Below are 15,200 nucleotides of genomic sequence, written 5' to 3' on the forward strand. Positions count from 1 at the left end.
TCTCTTTTTCCCAGCCGCCGCCTCTTCTGGAGACGGACGCAACGGATCCGTGTGCGTGAGGCTTGGCCGCGCGACACGAGCTCCCGTACGAATATATTACTACCGCGTTCGAAAAAGAACGCAACCGCAATAACTCTTTCGTCGCGAGGCCGCGACCGAGCGCTGCCGTCTCCTCTCTCTCTCTCTCTCTCTCTCTTTTTTCCTCCTTCCTTTCTCTCGACAATGCCCACTTGTTTTTCGTCCGATCGACTGGCCCGAATTAAAGGCGACGCGAGCGCCGGCTGCCCCCTCGAGTACAGGCCAACCACGAGTTTCGACGTTTAGAGAGAGGATGGACGTCGATCGATCGGAGATCGCGCCGCGGTAGGTCCGCGACAGCGAATCTGGAATTCATGTAAATAGATTCGGCGAACTTGATCGATCCCTTCCATCGTAGTCGTCGCCGTGAGTAGACGCATCGTCTCGTCGGTTGAGAAGCAGCGGCTCGTTTCCGCAACCACTGCATTTTAATCACACGTTTCTATTAATTGCACGTAATTACCACGTTCCTGCCGCGACGCATCCAGGTCACGAAAAATGTCTCGCCTGATAAATGATTCATCGAGCCGTAAGAGAGAGGAACCGAGAAAAAGAGACGATCGAGGTATTCCTGTCGCAGCTGCATCGCGCATCGGCAAACCGAGACACGATCGCGATCGGTACACGCGACACACGTAGAAACGGCTCGGTTCTTTCCTTGGGATCTACAGCGGTTCGAAGAGCAAGGGGAGAAAAGGAGAGACCGAAGATGAGAAAGAGAGGCATCGAGGTAGAAGAGACACGTCTCGGCTAAGTGGAAGGGATAAGGGTTGAGGGTGTGAGGTGGTGGGGGCTGTTTGGTCCGGGTTAAGTTAGGTTAGGGGTCTCCCCACTCTAGCCGCCGTGGCGACCGCCTCCCAGGGGCCCTGGGGGCCCACAAACGCCGCACCATCGTCGGCCCTGACGAGAGAGAACGCAAGTAGGACAAGGATAGAAGCGACAGGAAGAAGCGAGAACGAAATCGAGAGAAGGAGAAAGAGAAGACGACGCCACGAGAACCCACGTAGACAGAGAGAGAAACCGAGGCCGGAGGAAGACAGAGACGGAGGGAAAAAACGGGAAAGACGAACCGAAAACCCACACCCGAGGCAGGGACTCGTGAGGAACCTCTTGGTGCTCTCAGTTCGAACCGAGCATCCTTGGAAACTGGCGGTTCGATTCAGACTTGGACTTTTCGTGACTCACTCGCGTTGCGTTTCTCTTCTTCTCCTTCCTCTTCTTTTTCACCTTTTCCTCTTTTTTCTTCTTCGTCCTCCTCTTCCTGCGAGTTCTTCCTCCCTTTTCCGCCACTTGTCATCGCCCGTCGTCCTTTTCGTTCCTCCGATCGTCGCCTCCTCGTTCGCTGCCTCGTACGCGCACGTGTCTTGGACGAGAGCGTGAAATTGCCGTTATCAGACGAGAACGTCGTGGAAAAGTTGAAAAGCAGGCAAATCGGGCGCTGCCTCGGCCTGGACATCCGACAACTAGACGATTCTCGCCCCTTAGGACGTGTATCCGAACGAGCACGTGGTGCCTCGAACCTCTTCTACCTGGTGTTTGCGGTCTGCTACCTGGTCGGATATGCCGCCTGCCGTATAGCCGATTGTTTATCACCGACGATTCCGTGTCAAGACTGACTTCCGGATTCTTCTTGAGGATTTTTCTCGTCGTTTCGATCACCGAGGGAGCCCGATGTGTCAAAGGAAATACCGGCGGATCGCCTCCACTCGTTGTTGGTGAGTTTCTAAGATTCTCTTTCCGCTCTTAGCGAGCTTAAAGACGAGTCGGCAGAGCTCTTGCTTCCAAATGTCGTGCCTTTCCCCCTTGCGAGAGGGGAGATACTACGCGGTGACGCGAACGTTTCGAATCAGTCGCGTCTGATCCGTTCCATTGATACATATTCTTGACAAGCGATTACGTAATCACGTATATTTATCGAAACGTCATCTATTCAAACGCAGTTGCGACAATCGATAATTTCGCTGTAATACGAGAATGTGTCGCTTGGGAAAAAGCACATACATAGCGATAGTTAAATAATCTACGCGCGGAAGGGTCTTCAAGTGCGTAGCTCGAGCTCTGGCCGAGGATTTCGTGGCTGTCGTTTTCGATTCTCTTCTCCCTTGTCGTTCGACGTTTCGAGAATGATCCGAAGATTTATCGCGATTGAATTTTCGAGAGAAGCTATCGATCTCCCGGAGGTTCTACGAAACGACAGCTTCGAAGGACCTTTCAAACCAGTTTCCCAAATTTCTGCGGACGGGGGAGAGAGATGCGAAGAACGAGTCGCCTGTAAAATGTTTACGGAACTCGCAAAATTCGACCGAAGACGTGCAAATTATAATACCTGCTCGCCTTCCACCGATGGCTCGGCGGAAAGACGAGCAAATTCTCGGAACTTGATTTACCGCCGGCAAATAAATACTGCGGCGAAGGTGTCGCTCGCTCGACGACTGCCAAATCCTTCGACAAACGATTCCATGAATTTCGTTTTGTCGGTGAATCGGTGCAGTCGCTTTTACGGGATGATCCTCTTGACAGTTAACTCAAAAAAGCACATTGTACAACGCACGATCTCGCTTCTATTTTATACGCATACAGATGCACCGTTTACCTAAACACGAGTAAAGTCTCCAACGTGTACGAAGAAATAGCAAATGGATAAATAGCGATAAGATGGAATACCAGCCTTCGGTGTTCCACTTTATCTTAGTTCCCCTTGATCGAATTGGCTGAAGGCTCGAATCTCTGATCGTTGCGGTCCTTGCACTGGGACGATATTAATTTCTAACAACGAATCGCACGTATCGGTACGGTGTTAACTCCGCAGTTTTTCAATTAGATCGAGAATCATCGTGTATCTTAACGACGCAACAACTAGATATTTCTCGGTTATCGTTGTTCCGTGATACGTTCGATCGTCGGATAGACGTGGAAAAAAAGGGAACAAAACGGAATGAAACCAATGGTAGAGAACCGGGTAAGATCATAGATTAGATTTTAAACTCTACGGGAACCAGACCTGGGCCCGATTTTGACCTCGCTTTAATTAATGAAGATTGACAACGAGCACGGCTCTATCCTTTACCCCGCTTCCCTTTCTTCGATCCTCGAGATATCACGAGCGGGAAAGGAACGGCCGAGACCAAACATGGAAAGACCCACGCGGATCAAAGATCTACGCGCCCACGCCACTGATCCGGAATCTCGTGCGTGTATTTTAATCAACTGTATAGAAAGCACCAGCCCGAACCTTTCTAGACCTGACTGTTTTCCCAGGTTGCTCGAAAATTCGTTACCTGGTTTTGTGTATATACAACTATCGTTTCTAATTCCAAACAGCCGCCTGTCCTGCGCTATTCGTGCGACGGCTGTACGTACCGACTACCCCATATATCGAAAATTCAATTCTCTCTTCCTTCTTGGCCCGTTGTCGCGAGAAAAATAGGGGGTGACGAACGTCACCGCGGCGAGATTCGCCGCAGCGTGACAATGACGCTCTACGGAGGACGAATAAAAGAGAAAAATCGGCCAACGATGCATCCGAGGAAAGAAGATGGGGGACTGCTCATCGTAAAACCCCTATAGTAAGGGTATTTTCGAGTCCATGGGGGGGACTAGGTCCCCTAGGACAATGTCCCCATGCTCCCAGGATGGGATTATCCTCGGATCAGGTAGGAGGAGAAAGGTCCCGAGCTCTCGATTCGGTGCATCGATGCAACAATATGACCCGCAGGTCATGTTCAATGGGATTGCGTAAAAATCGGTCAGGCTCGTTGGTATGTGTGGGAGTCTAGACTGCATTCGGATCTTTCGAATCGAGTTCGAGAAGAACTGGGAGGCGGGGATCGATGTTCCGGCTGTAACGTACTTTTGCCGCGGGCACCGGAAGCCCGCTAACAATTTCGAGGCTTCGACACCTGCATGCTGGTAAACGACCGATTCGTCGTGAGAACACGTTCGAATGGTTTAGGTCGTAGGTAGATGCGTAGGTAGGTTCAGAAATATCATCCCTATCTTACCGATGGGATAAATTTTAAAGGGAACTCTCTCTCTCTCTTTCTCTCTTTGAATGTCGTAGAAGCAATCTACATGCGAAATTAGGAAAGGACTCGTGTTGGTTGCCTGAGTATTGCCGGTGGGAAAGATACGGCGAGGTGCGTTATCGATCAGGCGTTAATGTTTACGTGTTTCGAGAGACGAAACAGTAATTTGGGATACACACGGCGGAAGATAAGAAGCTCGAGACATAGTTCGGGATTGTACAACGTCGAGTCAGAATTATTTCCTCCTTGTTACGTTTAAAAAGATCGTATCTGGACTTCGAAATGGCAAGGTTATGTTATAAACGTTACACAGAAATGAAATGTACCGATGCGCGAACGATCCTCAGAGACTCCAGATGTTTTGCTACAAGATACGTACGACTGTAGGTGCTATTGCTTACGCGATCGTCGATTGCGTCGTCGATTAATACCTCGATCTATTACCCGGTTAATATCTCTTGCGCGAAATATACGTTTCTCGCATATTAAATCGACCCACTCCCAACCACGCTATTTCATCCTGTCCGTTAGACAAAAGTCCCTGGAAACTACATAGCAGGAAGAAGCTAACGTATTCTTTCAGCCTCCGACTGGTCCTTGGTCTGGTCCCCGGTTCCGCGATCCCTTGACCGTTAACGTACAGAAGACGAAATAAAAAATTATATAGAAGGAAGCGATCATGTAGGAAGTTAGTCCCGCGACCGTTAGATCCGTTCTTTTCGGAGTCAGATTCACGGGCCTAATCTTCGCTAGACAAAAGGACACTTCACGTGTCCCGGTCGCAGGACGAATCGTCCCGGTCCGGGATACAGGACGAACCGGTATCCTGTCGCAGGACCGTTGGCGGCCAAGTTTCGCTTCTCTCGCGCGGTCGAACGAAGAAGGATAACGGGGCACGTGGAAGGGAATCGAAGGAAAGTTGGCCCCCGAGAAGATGCATATGTATGTCCACGTAGACACGCATAGGAGTCCCCTTTTGTGCTTCGTCGTGATTGTTCCATTGTTACGGGGGAATAGAAGAGACAGGTTTCATTTATGGTCACGTATGGTAATGACTGGAAGAGGAAAGAGAGGAAGAAGGGGAGACAGCCAGCGAGAAAAAGAAGGTTGGTCGTCGAGGTTCGTGCAAGTGAGTAAACCAGGCAGCCCAGTCAGGCAGGATGAGGAATCGTGTCCCGGGATACGAATATAAATTTGCATATTTTCGGCCCGCATCCTTCGACGCGCGTCCCACGTGGGAATCCGCCAACTTCTGACTAACCGGTGAGTCCGTGAGCGGAGTGACGATGCTTTAACGGTTCCTTTTGTCAAGGAACCCTCGTCGCGAATCTTTGTCGCGGTGTATCCTCGTTTTAATAATGGCATTATCTAAGCGTACCTCGTCTTTCTTCGTTTCAACGTTTCAACTTTACAGAGAGTATCCGTTTCGCGTTCCGTCTCGATATCGTCCCTGGAGAATTTGGTACTTTTCGGCGACCGATAAAACGAGGATGGCAATACGTACGTGGAAAGCTTTCAGAGGTCGATCATCGATGTCGATGGCCTCCATCCGCGCAACGTCAACGCACACCTTCCTCCGTTCTCCGCATTGTTCGTGTTCCGATAGTTTCTTTTTGTCGGTCACCTCCATTCGCTCGTTTCGAATCGGAACGCGTTAGTAAAACTCGGCATCGGAATCGGTGTAGCCCCACCGCGCTCCGATTCGGAACTCTGATTGCGCTCGACGCATCCTGCGTTCCAGCGACTTTTTTGCCAGCCGTCTGCATCGATTGCGCTTAAATGTAACCTCGGTCTCTCGGCGCTGGCCTTCGTGAACGGAGGTCGTGGTCCAATCTGAAACGCACACCAGCAAATCGAACAATGAATCGTTTCCAACCGTCCTTTCCTTTTCCTGTATTTACCAACATGTTAGCTTACGCTGAGAAGATCGTACGATTGTTCGACTTTACGTCCAAAGATCTCTTCACGACCCTCGCGTACTCGTTTAGTTTAAAACTACTTTATCTAGAAAATGTTTCGACAATGAACGCACGATATATCTAGTTCTCGAGATGTACTATTACCTTCGTCGTAAACGCATTCTCCAGTTTATAAAAGTACGGAAACACGCCATAAATCGTTCAATGACTTGTTTTCGTAGCTCGTCGGACCTTTCCTCTTTTCCTCGGCTGGTAAAAGCGAATTGCACGCAGGTCATAGAAAGGAAGGTCCTTTGTGAGGTGTTTACGGGCTGAACTTCGAGGATGACGGCTGGTTCGTAGGTGACAGCGAACGGTTCGCTTCGTCGTTGACGCTCGTCGAACCTCTCCATAGCCTCGTCGTATAATGGACCACCAAGACGGTGTTTTCACTGCTAAGACGCGCAATTAGCAACAATGCGGGAAACCCCCTGCCGAGAAAGCCACCGCTAGCCGACGACCTTTTCAACCGGCATAAATCTTTCTCGAGAGTAGAGTCTCTTCTTCGTTGCTTCTTGTCCCCTCGATCTTCGTGTATTCGCGTCGCGCTAGGACTCTACCACCCATCGATTCTGTTTTGCCAACATCGTGATATTAGGATTCCAAAGGAATCACTTCCCTACCAGGAAGAATTTCAAGCCAGAACTTGGCTCCCAGGGGTCTCGAGACGTCGAGTGCCGAGATACGTGCGTGCAAAAGGCCCGAGACTCGAGCGTTACGCGTACCATCTGCTAAGAGAATCAACGGAATCGGCGAATCCTCCGTCTCCTTTTCGATTTGGCCGTTTAAACGATCGTTGCGCGTCTCACGAATCAAATTGCCTCGCGAGGGGAAATTGATTGCACGTTTCTGCGAACAGCGTGCGCGCTCGATCCGGCAAAAAATCGCGCTTCCGGCCACTGGTCAATGTCACGAGTGCGATTTCGTAACGAGCCGGTTCGCGAGCGTATCGCGCCTTTATGGCTACTTCCCGGGCGCGTTTAATAGCAAGGTGGTTAAGTGACTCCTCTCGGTTTTCAGACGGTCGGTCTCTCGCTCGCTCGCGCGTCCTTCTCCCGTTCGGGCTGCCGGCTTTTTTTCTTTGGTTTCGCGTGGAAGATGGAAGGAGGAAGGCCATGGTGGTGTGGACGGAGAAAGAAAAAGCGGGAGGGGGAAAGGGCGATCCTTCGTGTGTGGTCCTCGTGGAGTCCTCGGTCAACTCGGAGCCGAGGTGTCGCGTTGTGTGTGGTATGCTACGGTGTCTCGCGTCGCGCTGCCGTCTCGTCCCACGTGAACCACCATAAGCATCGAGCAGTTCGGCCATCTCTCTATGCGCGTACTTACAACAACCGGGATAGCTTGTAAGATGAGTTCTGTTCGTCCCTCGCTACACCGACCCCCTATAGAGCTTCGCAACGTCCGCGTTCGATCCTTTTCTCTTTTCGTCTTAGCGCGTTCGGTGCCACTCTCTGCTCCCTGATCCCGTACACGTTGTATATCGACCCAAGAAATCCCTAAACCGGCCAATTTGTCACGATATAGAGAAACATTTACATCTCGCTACTAGGTCGCGACTCTCCTCGACGAACGAACGTGCGATTGTCGTAGCGAAGTGACATATCGTTTCTTTCCATGCTACTCTTTTCTACTCGTTGGGTAGTTGAATAATCGCTTCTCTGATCGGAACGTTTGATCTTTTTATCCTACCATCTTAGCGAATCGAAGAGCTTCGTTTAGGAAGAACCAATTAGCTAGGGAATTCTCGCAAGAGCCGATGGGTTCGAGCGGATTTCTAAGGAACGGTTACGACGACCACGAGCCACGTATTATCGTCCAACCTTGCAAAATTTACGAACTTTCGGCCGGATTCACTCACGCACCTCTACAGCCTCGCGAATCTGTGGAAGCTCGTTTACGTTCGGTGAACCGAGATTGCGACGATCCGCCATTGGGACGCGGAGGAAATAGCGAAAACGCGGAGTCCAAGTTGGTCGTCGTGATGCTATTTTTAATCCGGGAGGACCGTGTCATTCGGGAACGTGTCCGCAACCTTGAGCAGCGGGAAGAAAAGAGGAGAAAGAGGGAAAGGGAGGCACGACGAGGAACCACGAAAGCTCGAGGGACGAGGCGTGTGCAGGCTCGATGTGGGAGGTCCTCCGGTTTCGTAGCTACAAACCGTTCGAATCATTTGTCAATGCAGCCCAGTTTAGCGATTCGTCTCACCGACACCAAACTTCCACGGTTCCGTTGCACGCTCGAGCTCCCCTCCTCGGTGCGGTGTGTGTTCTATTCATTGCACGGGACCGCGTAGGTCCGGTCGAGACGCGGCAAAGAAGCCTCGAAGAATCCTCCCACCTTTCCTCTGCCTTCCTTTCTTCTCTACGCTCCGATCGTGGTGTGAAATTCGTGATTAATTGTCAGGTCTCGGGGGCGGGTTGAACAGCGAGATTAAAGACCCTTCGGGAGATGCGCGAACTCTGGCTGCCTCGTCGCGTACGCTGGAGATCGAAGGTCCGAGGGATTCTCAGAAACGTCCGATCGACCGTATTCGAGAACCGATAAATTCTCCCTGCTCGGCACTCGGATTTTTCTTCGCCGCTGATCTCCATCGATCTCGGATGCTTGTTGACGGAAAAATTCGTGAAACGACCGAAGAGGAATTTCTGTACGACAGAAAGCCGAGTAAACAGGGGAAAGTTGGCAAATATTTTCCTTCCTATCCGGTGCGCGCGTACTTGCATTCCTTCCAGAAATCGAGAAACGTGCGAAGGACGTTTGGATGTTCGGAACCGGCACGGCCCACGGGGAGGGGCCCACGAAACGTGTTTGAGGAAAGTAAAACTTTGCCTGTTTATTTTTGACCTCGTGAACCATCCAAGGGGTCCCGTCAGGTTCTCGGACAAGGTAAAACTCACCGTCTCCCCTGGATCGTTCGACGACGTTCGCGACGTTCACGACGAAGAAAATACTCCGAAATAGCCGTACGCGTTTCTGGTTGAACGATTCTCGACAATTTCTATCTTTTCATCGAGTAACTCTGCACCGGCGTAACTTTAAACATTTAAACGCCGAAAGGCTAAACGGCGAAGAAGAAAACAACGTATCGTAGTCGAGGCAGCGGCAAACCGTTAACCGATCGCATCGTTACGACGCTGGAGGAGCTTTACAACTTCCTAGTGAGGTGCGGCGGGGGTAGGGTCGCTATCGTAGCGAATGAAACACGCGATGAAGATGTCATCGGGGTCACGGATAAAGGGCAACGGAAGTTTAAGCGACACTGTGTAGTCTCGACGGGGGTCTGCCGGTGACTCGTCTCTGGACCTTAAGCCGTCGTTGTTGACTCGGAGGAACGAACAACGGATAGAAACGGACAGAGAGAAAGACAGAGAAGCTAAAGCCCTGTTCGCTCGGCGCCAGGGGCCTATTAAAAATGATGCTTAAAGAACGAATTATGGAAATGAGCCGTTATACCAGCTCTGGGTTCCCATATTACCGACGACTTAGTCCGCTCGCGTTGAAATTACAGGTTGCGCTCGTCTCCCTCGTACTTCCCCCTCCTGTTCTAAGTCGGGAACAGGCCGAGCCCCTCGGGGAGGAATACATTACGTTGATTTTCGGAATTGAAGATTAAAACCTCCCGCCGCGGGGGCTTCTTCTCGATCTTCTTCCTGCCTCGGCGAGTGGAACCACCTATCACGCGCGCGCTCTCTCTCTCTTCACGTGATCTAAACGATCTTCGCTCGTCTTGTCGGTTCTTGGATTCGATGCCCTCGGACTAGCAACTTCGTAACCCAGCCGCTGTTCGCGTCGTTCCCGTAACTTCGACGCATCCATCTTCCTCGCCTCTTCGTAATTGGGCCTATCGAACGAGATCGCGCGTCGCGCGCCCATCGCTCTTCGTATTCGTCGCGTGAAACACAGCCACGTTTTCCACGAGTCTTTCGTCGGTGTTCGTACGGCCAGAGAAACACGGTTCGGAATAACGGTCGAGAGCAGGGGATCGACAACGCGATTCGGTTCACGCGCGATATTTAACGCAGAATCGGTGTATCGCGCGTGAGAAAGTCTAACGGTCGAGAGCGTTGTTCGCGGCTCGCGATTTCTCGCGGTCTTCTAATCACCCGAGATCTGGAAAGGTCAACGAGATTTTCGAGAAGCTCGAAAAGGAGAGCGCGTCGAGTCGATGGCCGAGACGAACGCGTAAAGCGAGAAGCTTTCGGGCCGTACATTGTCGTCGTATTGGCTTCTTCGAGTAAAGTTCAACGCGTCCGATCGATTTATTTACGTTCGCGTCTAGACTGGAATTCGATCGAGGTTCAGTCGGCTCCCGTTCGGCCTGTTATCGCGTGCTCCATCATCTCGAGCCGACTTACAAACATCCGTATAGAAAAATAAAGCGTTATCTCGCGATCGTCCCAGTAGCGGCGCGATACATAGCCGTTCGTTGCTGCGTTTAAAGAGGGCGATAAGATAGATGCGATCGCGTCGTTGTCGTTGCTTGTACGACTCCTCGTCGTCGGCTGTGAACTGGAAAGCGTCGACGCAACGCGAACGGAAACGTTGATAACGCGGATAAGAACCCGCGATCTTAGCCTAGTCATCGATGTTAACGAGCTTCTAAAGACAGGTGTTGCAAAATCGACGGCAAACAAAGCGTGCGCAACGCGAAACGCAGGAAAGCTAGGAGAAGAAGCAACTTGCGAAAGGAAGCGCAGCGGGCGAGTGTCGCGATCGACGGCGCCGTGTTCCTTATAAAGCGGTCACGTGACCGCACAGGCTCGACGAATCAGCAGACGGTAGCGCCGTCGCCGGGAAGGGAACGGGAGGAACGCGAAGCGGGACCACGAAGAGGAGAAAGAAGAATAAGAAGAAGAGACAGCCGCGGAGGAGCGAAGGGCTGGGAATGGGAGAGCAGTGAAGGGGAAGGGGAGGGAAGGGAAGAGAGGAAAAGAGAGAAGAAACGAAAGTTCGCTTCTTTCTCGGTAGCAAGGTTCGAGTCGGCAGAGAGGTAGAGGACCCCCGGCGTGCTCTCCTGCTGTGACCGGTAGCTATCCTCTGTCCCGTTCGTAATACCTACGGAGAAGGTGTGTGCGTGCATCGTGATCCAGAGACGTGTGCACACGTACACGGTGCACGGTGGTTGGACGCGACTCGGTGTGCGCGATCGAGGACGCTCGTGACGCCTGGAAAAGGACCGGAGGCGCACGCCATACCGATATTAATATTCCATCCTGAAACGTGATAAATCACCAAAGGATACGTCGTTCATCCCCGGCGGCGTCCTCGTCGCCCATCTCGTGTTACCCCGCAAGGTCACCGCGGTTCGACTCTCCCGGCCGTGGTTCCGTGGATTCCGTGCGAGTGACGCGATCCTCGAGACGGGTTCGACCGAACGATCGCTCGAGAGACGACAATTATTCTAATTGGTTCGGCTACCTGGCTGAGACGCCCGGCAACGCCTTCCTTCTTCTCGCGTTCGAGAAAAGCTAGGGAATAATCCGACCTGTTAGACCGTTGGAGGGTCCGTGCTCGGCATTCAGACGAAATCGTTCGACGATGGCGGCTAGGGTTCCTCGAGTTTGCTTAATAAGTAGACGGATCCGGTGGTTGCACTCGAATTAGTCCAAACTCGGTTCCGTGAGACAAAGCTGATCGTCGACGGTGGTGAGCCGACAGCACGACGTTGGTCACTTCGCCGAGAGTTGTGGGAAAGAAACGGAAACGGTTCGGCTAGGAAGCACTCGTAGGCGAAATTTGCCGGGAATGAGATCGATCGAACGGGGATCGAAGTAGCGTGGAGAGTCGTCGAAGGTAGAGTAACCGCGGGGGTTTCACGGAATACATCGGCGTTGGCCGTCGCGAAAGACGAGAGGCCACGACGGTCTTCCCTCGACGGCCGTGCTTCTCTCACGGCACTCGAGGCTCGCGTCGGTATCGGTTGCCGGCGAGGCAGCGAGAGAAAAAAAGAGCAGAACCACGATCGTTCCGGCCCCCAACAGCGCGATCGAATAAAAATGTGCGCCGAGGACGTCTACGTTAGACGACGCGGTACCCCGATCGAACCACGGGAATTTCAACCCCCGCTGCGCCACCGACTGCGACCCTCTACCGTCCTCGCGAGCTCCGATACCCTGCACCCTCTCCGTTCACAGGGTATTTCTGTAGCGGCAGCCACACGCAAAGTGCCACGCGTTCTATATATGCGTTTCGTTGCTTTGGTGCGAGTTAAAACGCCGCAAACACACGGGTGCCGTGTAAATTCTTGCTTGGAGGTCCGTGAACCGCCGCGTCCTTCTCCTCTACCTTCGACCCAGCTCCCAACGGACGACCACGGATCTTTAAACTAGCCGATGAATCGTGTTTCCTCCGTAATCCCCTCGTTGCTCGAGGAAAGCTATAATTCGTGTGCGAGGCCTTGGATACCGATCCGGTGCCCGTGTCCATTAGTAAATAAAAGACAAGACCAGCTACCGAAAACGATTCTCTCGTTGGCGAGTCGGGGATCTCGGAAATTCCCTCTGGGCCTGTGGAAGATGTTTCGCCGGTGGAATACCGAAATCAAATCTAAATGAAAGATCGGAGAGGCTGACGGCGGGGGCAGAGGGTGGAGAAACCTCTTTCGGCGTTCCATGGACGCGTAAGCTGCGCGACAAGGAGGGGTACGCAGAGAGTAGAGAGAAAAAAGAAGAGAGAAAGAGAAGGAAGGAGAGGTGGAAGGATCAAGGGAAAGGGCTATCTCCGGCGGATCTCAATCTAAAAACTCCGAACATATTTTCTCGAGTTTAGAGCCGGGTCCGGATCTCATTGGTCCCGCTGGAATCTCCGTCTTTGGCTGTCCGTCTTTCTCCTTCAACCTTTTCATCCTTTCCCTTCCTTTTCTCCGTCTCTTCTACCTGTTCGCCGCGTTCTTCGAGATCAAAGCGCGCCGACGCCGGCAGTTCGGTCCGTGGGGTGTCATGCGAGACGAGGGGTGGCGATCCATCCGATGCAAGGGACGAGAGAAAGCTGTTGGTACCATATTCGTTAATATCCTTGCGTAGGGCCGCTGGGGGTATCTAAGGCCGGCAGCCGGTATCACGGTTCCACGCAACGATTCGCGATGTCGAATCGTCGAAAACGCCTCTTAGAAATTTTCGTTTTCGCGCGTTTCACGCGATACGATCCATCGATGGTGTACCGTCTGCTATACGTTTTATACACGGCTGTTCGTGGCGGTCGATGATAAATTTATTCGTCGAACTTCGCGTCTCCAGATATCCGAGATCTTAGACAGATCGGTAACGCCACTCTGCCAACATCGCGCGCGATACACGCCGTATACGGTTTCGTCGTCAATGCGGAATGGACGTCGCGACTCGTCGACTTGTATATCTGTACACGTCGATCGAATTGTCGCGGAAAAAAATGAAAAGAGACGTGCCGAAAATTTATAAGATACGATCGGATGGAAGCGGAGACACCAGGTATATACCGGACGTTGATCATCCTCGAGTTAAGATCGACGGACAATGGCAGCCCGCGCTCCTCGGGAAATCCTTAATTTTTTTCTTCCTTTTAACGTCTATCTTCCGTCTGGCATCTGCCGTGTCGCCATCAGGATGTCGCTCGCGCCACCACTCTTTGTCCCCTTATTACGTCCAACCCCCTAATGCCTTCTTGATCGTTTCTTAATCTCTCCACGAGCGTAGTTTCTTTCATCCATGTGTACAATGTGTACGATACGGCTTCTTGCGACGTAACGCAAGTTGGACGGTGAACGATACGTGGAACGAAGCGAACACGTGATTCCGAAGGGGGGAAAGAAGTAACTTTTTCGAATCGCTCGTGCGCCGCAACTATATCGGTGATATCGCAGCGTGACAACGACGCGGAACGACATCCTGCTTGTACTACGTCAAAATTCGTATCTTACAACGAGCGATACCGGAGAACCACCCGCGGTCTTCTTATCTAACAAGCAGCGAGATGTGCCACTTCTCACGTAGATAGGTTTTCTCCTCTTACGAAGATCGCGAGCATCGGTTCTTCGACGATCTCGAGTAGCCCGCTGGCATGATCGATCATCCAGAAAAATCCGATACACGTAACGTTAGAAAAATGCAAACAACACCGCGACATAAAAAATGCGTCGCCATTCTTTTCTACGCTTATCTGGATTACCGTGTTATTTAGCGCGTAGATCCATCGAAATGGAATGTTTTCGTCGCGATACAGATAAGAAAGAAGAAACGATGCTATGACGAAAGTTTGCCTTAAAAACCGTTTGAGAACCACTGCCGCTGATAGCAACAGGTGGATCTTGATCTTGACTCTGGTGCTTGTTTACCAACGCGCACGAGACCAATTCTGACCCGCGATTCCAGATTAGATTGCCGTTCGATTAGCATCCTGACGAAGAAACGTCCATCGTTTCGCGTCGATAAATTACTGCGCGAAGGCCGGGCACCGTTCGATCCGAAATTGGCAAATAGGTACTTGCACGCGAAAATCCAAAATTTTGCCTGTAACAAAGGAAACGCGGTTGAAAATTTTCTCATGGAGCGTAAAGTTCGTCCGCTTTTGAGGGGTCACAAATCTCGCCTAGTTTCCCCGGTTTTGTTCGCGAAAGATCGAACCGTGGGGAACAAGCGAACAGCGACGTCCGATTTTTCATTTCACAGAGAATGGTCCATTTATCGTAACGTTCAGGGTCGGTTGGCACGCATCTGCTGCGGAAACGTCGCTTTCCTCTCGAAGATAGTTTCGTAAGCGATTCTTGTTTGCTCGTTCGAAAGCAAAAGCCAGATGATTCTCGTAATCGTAACCTTGACACACTATAGTTTATCGATATTTTCATTGACATTTGTAAGATATTTTCGGTAGCGTTGAGAATCGTCGCAGATACGATCCGAGTCGGATAAATCTGTCTGTAATACCAGAGATACGCGATCGCTCGACCCATGATCCAACCCACGATGATTATTGACGGCTCGTTGATCTTTTCAGTCGCGCGCAAGGTTGTTTGCGCGCGATGATCGAACGCTGGAGGATCGGAATAAATTCAAGGTCGGCCCATCAACGGAAACAGGCTCGAATCGATCGTCTCGACCGGTCCGAATGCACCCACGGACGTATTCGACTTTCGAGCAGCTGCCCCCTACTCGCATCGAACGCGATTAGT

Source organism: Bombus vosnesenskii, unplaced genomic scaffold, assembly GCF_011952255.1.
Source record: "Bombus vosnesenskii isolate JDL3184/JDL3185 unplaced genomic scaffold, Bvos_JDL3184-5_v1.1 scf7180000013262, whole genome shotgun sequence".
Taxonomy (NCBI): Eukaryota; Metazoa; Arthropoda; class Insecta; order Hymenoptera; family Apidae; genus Bombus; species Bombus vosnesenskii.